The following is a 6,208-nucleotide window of genomic DNA, read 5'->3' on the forward strand; positions in this document are numbered from 1 at the left end:
GTATCTTTGGGAAAGGACCAGGGAATCATTACATTTATACTTGCTGCACTGAAGCACGATCTGCCACCTCTAAGTCAATGAGTTTCAGATCTGAAAAATGGCTCAGATTGGGACACTGAACAAGGGATAATGACTTTTTGGGTGAAATCAACCTCAGTATCCTGCTCCTCCGTTTTGGCCTTTTTTTGGGTTATAGATGTTAATAGACTTCCCATCTATTTCACCCCTACAGATGCCAAGCTCTACATCCATCTCCATAACTCCCTGTAAACCCCTTTGGCTGCCACTCGTCAGATGTTGTTGGTCTTTTTATTGTGGCCTCCTGGCTTCTAGTGACCAAGTGCCACTATCTGGCTCTGTTACTTGGGGAAGGGGAATTTTATTCCCATAGTTATTAATGAACCCTAACTCTGTGACTGCTATTATTAGCTCAGGACTGTAGAGAACTTCTTGATGTTGCTGCCCTTTACCAGAGGATTTCTAATGGCCTTCTGGCGTATCTCCTGGGCTCTCCTATGAAACGTAATCCTCTGATGGGTCTTCTGGCCTCACACATACCATTCCAGCATGCCTATTTTGCCCAGTCTTTTAATTTATTCTTCTACCATATATGCCTGGGCAACCCTAACGTTTCTACTTTGCTCAGCATTGGCCATCACTTTCTCTAGGTTTCTAAGAGCCCCCCCCAAAAGTGAGTTGTTTTATCCCCAACAGTCCTTGCCAGTGTGTTAAATCCTGACTCAAGAAAGTGTTCCTAAGTCAATAAATTCTTGATTATCTAATCTAATATTCCAGCCCCCATGATCAAGCAACCTCAAAACTCAATTGCAGGGTACTCCCCTGACTTCTTTGCGTATGCTAGCTAATTCTTACAGCTTCTTTGTCTATGATCTCTTTCCTCCTTTATCAGGTCAGGCATGTTTTCAGCTGGGTTATGCTAGGAGTTGACACTGGTTATCAGCATGGCAGCCAGGGGAAGAGTGGCTCTGCAGTGTCTTTCAGCACAGGGAAGTACTAGTTACTATGAAGAGGTAGACCATCTCTGCAAGCTTTGAAAGGCCACGAGGGTCTGCAGAGCTAACATCCTTACAGTTGTGCATCCAGATGTTCCATCCCTTGTTTCAGGGTTTCAGGTTTCCTCAACCAGGGCCCCAACCTGCTTTGGCCACACATTTTAATGTCTCTGGGGCTCTGTGCCTCTAACTATCATGTCCTGAGTCTGTGGCATAGCTGTGTCAGCTCTTCCATTGCAGGAGATAAAAGCCTCTTTGTAAGTTACAAAAGAGGTCCTCTGTCTCTCATACTTGGCCATTAACCAAGGGAGACCTTTGCTTTTTCCTTATCTCTCCTGAGTGTCAATATAACTTAGCAGTAACCAGCCAATTCCACTGTCCTTGTAGGCATTGCCCACCCCCACCCCCATATATTTCAAATGCCTGAAATTGTACTCTTCTTTCTCCTCCACTGGGATGCTTTCTCAGGTCACTGCTGATGAAATCTTTAGCAGCTGGATCACCACCTTGTGCTGGGACAACCCATGCCCCTATACTACTCAGGATTAATACTGTCTTTGCCCACCAGGTAGTGAGTGAGCTGGTCCTGAAACCTCATTTTATTATCTAGCTTTTTTTGTTTTTTGACCTCTCCTGGTACCACTTGTGTTAGTTTGGATCCTCTGAGCAGTTGCCAAGGTGGGATTTGGCATGTATATTAGCTAGGGCTGCCATAACAAAATATCATGGACTGGGTAGGTTAAACAACAGAAATTTATTTCTTACAGTTCTGGAGCCTAGGAGTCCAAGATCAAGAGATGAACAGGTTTGGTTTCTTCTGAGGCTTCTCCCTTGGCTTGCAGACGGCCACCTTCTTGCTGTGTCCTCACATAGCCCTTCCTCTGCACCATGCCCCCAGAGTGTCTCTGAGTCCAATTTCCTCTTCTTATAAGGACACCAGTCAGATTGGACTAGGGTTCATCCTAACAGCTTCATTTTAACTTAATTTTAACTGTATTTGGACCTATGTCCAAATACAACCACATTCTGAGTTATTGGGTGTTTAGGGCTTCAACATATGAATTTTGGGAGAACACAAGTCAGCCCATAACACCATGCAGAAGATTTCTTAGGGGAAATGTCTGAAAGATAAAAGGGAGGGAGCAGGAAAGGTGGGAGATTGTGTAAACTCTGATACAGAACTGACACCTATGAAGGGGAGGGAAAAAGAAAGGACTGAGTAGGCAGTGTCTCAGACTGCAGCACAGTTCTAAGAGTTTCGGCTAGGATGATGGGTGGTCCTCAAGCCAATGCTGCCCATTGGAGGAGTCCCAAATATTCCAACAATGACACTGCATTAGTACTCCTGCCATGCTCAGTAGTTGGCCAGGACTGGCCAATTATTATTTCTTAAGGGGCCTGCAAGAATCAAAGCTCGTTAAACCTCTTGGGGGTAGAGCTCAGGGGTAGAGCATTTGACTGCAAAGTTCGTTAAACCTCTATTAAGAGGTAAAAAATTTTTGCTTATTTTAAAATATCCTTACAAAATGACTGAAGTAAAAAAAAAAAAATCATAAGGTGAAGCAGCCAAATCTAAAACGTCTCTTTATGTAAATAACAAATTGTAGCTACTAGAGATAAAAGTAGATAGATGGATTTGGGGAACATGATATCTAGGAAGAGCAAAGAGACCTCGACTATAGATTGATTTGAAATCACTTACAAAATTCTCCACATATGTATATTTCCTGTCATTCACCCAGGAATGTCTGACACAAAGTAATAATACAGGACATTTACTAACAAATCTGAGTAGTTTCAATACTTGTTGGGTTATTAACTTTACCAAACTATTTCATTTACTTGCAGTGGAATGACAAGGCTTCTAATCTATATAGTTAATTGTAATATAGTTAAGACCTCTGTGTTTCATCTCTTAAAATGACTACAGCAGCTTTTAATTAGGGGGTCATTTTTGTATGTGCAAAAAAGTACCAAAATATCTGAGAGCTCTCATTCTGTGGGTGAATACATAACTTTCATTAATGTCCAAGGGATTTGCATTTCTCTGGGAAGTAACAGTCCTTCTCATCTCTCAGTATGTCACCTAAAAGAGTTGTGACCAACAAACTCTTGTCAAGTTTATAAAAAAAAACCCAAACCAACCAACCAACCAACCAAACTCCACAAAGGAAATTAAGAAAAAAAAAAGAAAAATTAGTGTTAAATTAAATTTTAAGAGTGGCAATTTGAAATACTGAATTTTCTATTTAATTCTCCGAGTGACACATATATTAACCTCTATACAACTAGTATGTTTATAGCAATCAATCAATAATTGCCTATTTACTCAACAATCTAGAGCATCTACTATATGCGAGGTGTTAGGCTGAGTAAGACACAGTACTGGTCCTCAAAGAACTCACATTTCAGTTAGTTTCCTTTTAAAAAAAATATTTCTTTTTATTGTGGTAAAATATACATAAAATTTACAATTTTTTTTTTAAGATTTTATTTATTTATTTGACAGAGAGAGACACAGCGAGAGAAGGAACACAAGCAGGGGGAGTGGGAGAGGGAGAAGCAGGCTTCCCGCTGAGCGGGGAGCCCGATGTGGGACTCGATCCCAGGACCCTGGGAGCATGACCTGAGCTGAAGGCAGACGCTTAATTACTGAGCCACCCAGGCGCCCAAAATTTACAATTTTTAACTGTACAGTTCAGTGGCATCAAGTACATTCACGCTATTGTAAAATCATCATACACAATCCATCCCCAGAAATTTTTCATCATCCCGCACTGAAATTCCATAACTATTAAACAATAATTCCTCAGCCCCTTCTTCCCCTGCCCCAGGTAACCACTAGTCTACTTTATGTCTCTAGGAATTTGACTATTCTAGGTACCTTATATAAGTACAATAACACAATATTTGTCCTTTCATGTTTGGCTTATTTCACTTAGCATAATGTCTTCAATCTCCATCCTAGTTGTAGTATGTGTCAGAATTTCATACCTTTTTAAGGCTAAAGTAATACCTGTTGTATGTATATAGTACATTTTGTTTATTCTCAATTACTTTAAAGTAGCTAAATCTTTCATTTTATTTCTTTCAAAGAGATACCATGAGGCTTTTAAAATTACTTTAAGCTAGTGTCTGTAGCCTCCCAGTATCTCCCCAGATGCCAGTTCCCTCCTTTTGCTGCCACCACTCAAAGTACAAGGTGCTCTCTTTTATGGTTAGTTTTTGAAACAATTCCTGACCCCTTTTGTATTTCTCTTTATAAGTCATGGGGACAGTTATACATGCTTTCGGGTGTCTTTTTTTAAAAAGTAACATTTTCTAGTTTATGTATAGTTAGAAACATTTACAAATTAGGCAATTTCAGGTACATAAAGAATTCAGTTTGGGGATCAGTTCTCACTGGTTTCTTTATTTGGAATAGTATTATCTCCAGTCCACCCGGGACTATTCTGCCACAGTTCATTTTGCTCCAGGACCAATGTGTCTAGCTCCCCAATATGTTTTAGATACCTTTCTCGGTTTCTGAATGTAGCTCATTCTCTCATGTCTTATTACATTCATTTCTTTTTTGTCTTCTGTGGCTCCTTTATCATTTTTCTCAGATGGACACTTGGTTCAACTTTTTAATGAAACATTTATTGAATTGATCATAGGCAAGAAACTATACAACAGGTGCTGGATTTTTAATGCCATGAGGATCCATTTTCTTGGGAGAAAGTAAGATTTCCCTTATTAGCCACCATCAGCTACTGGCTCCCCTTCATTTATGATATATGGGGCACAAACACAATTACCCAGAGGAGATTCCACATTCAAGTGATTTTGTGGAACATTCGCTGCCATACCTGATATTAGTAGGGGCTGCAGAGCACCTTGCATCCCTGAGTGTTCAGGAAATACTATTATGCTCAAGTGCCTATATGGGTTTATATGTAATACCTATGTAGGTATATAGTTACTATATATTAATATCAAAATAACCTTGAAAGAGCAGGCACAGTGAATTTAACTGGCATTTTTCAATAGAAAGGCCACATTAGTTGACCGGGAACTTAAAGGACGCAAAGTTCTTTTCTCAGAAATCTAACAGATCCCTGAGGATTGCTACTTGGAACTTCTCGGTTTTATTAGTGTCAAACATCTGGTTGGCTAGGGACCACAAAACGATATTCCTGCTGAATTTATGAAGGTAGGAAATAAATGATGGTTAAAAACAGATTTCAATTCCCGAAAGGCGTATTTCTACATTCCCTCCACGACTGAAATGCCTTGGTCATTTACAAACCTAACCCAGGGCCATATATGAACTTTTCTTGAGAGAGACGAGGCCTGGACAAGTTAAGACTTGACCAGTGGTATCATACTGACTGGAATGAAACCCTGGCATTTCCCTTCCAGTCATACACTGCCTATCAAATGGCTTCTTAACTGGCTATCTTTCTTGAACAAATAATTCATTTACAGCCTTTCCTGAAGCTGTGACGTTGTTCTCCTACCTTAGGGAAGGGAAGCAGGGAGCACGAAGCACAAAAAGGCGGCACCGTCAGCTAAATTCTCCATGAATAACAGAAAAAGCAGTGACCCATATGAATCCCAGATCCAAGGCTCTGCGTTAGCCGATCTAAAACCTGTACTGGGGAGGGCTGGGGGGGGGGCGGGGAGGGCAAGGAGTGGAAGGTAGTTTAGGTAAAATTACCCTGACCAGGCGGCAACTTGGGAGACATTTTCCCGCTGACTAAAACCCACCAACTTTTCTCAAACGAACTACGCGGTAGGGTGGGCAGAAGCGAACGGACTCGCCCACAGCGCCCGCTCACACCCACGGTAGCGCACCTCATCACTGCCCACGGCGAGTCCTGGAGCGCACCACACAGCGCCTCGGAGAGACCGCAACCGGACCGAAAGGGCCGGGAATCCGCGAAAGGCTGGGCGGGTGCACGGCGCGGAGAAAAATGGGACCAACGTACTCCGGCGCGGATTACTGGAGCCTATCAAACCAGAGTTCAGACAGCTCAACTCTCCGTACAAGGTCTCCCGATTGCCAATCTTAGGGCGGTTCACACCTCGTCTAAAAGAAGAACTCTCCCCACGCGCCTTCATCTCCGAGCGCATTAGCAACCACCCGCGATTTAAGCGGAAGGACGGCCCTCCTCCCGCCCTCCCTGAAACCAACCCAGGCCGGGCAGGGAGGC

This window comes from Eumetopias jubatus, unplaced genomic scaffold, assembly GCF_037043125.1.
Source record: "Eumetopias jubatus isolate StellerSeaLion01/CBP00866 unplaced genomic scaffold, mEumJub1_p1.0 scaffold_4, whole genome shotgun sequence".
Classification (NCBI taxonomy): domain Eukaryota; kingdom Metazoa; phylum Chordata; class Mammalia; order Carnivora; family Otariidae; genus Eumetopias; species Eumetopias jubatus.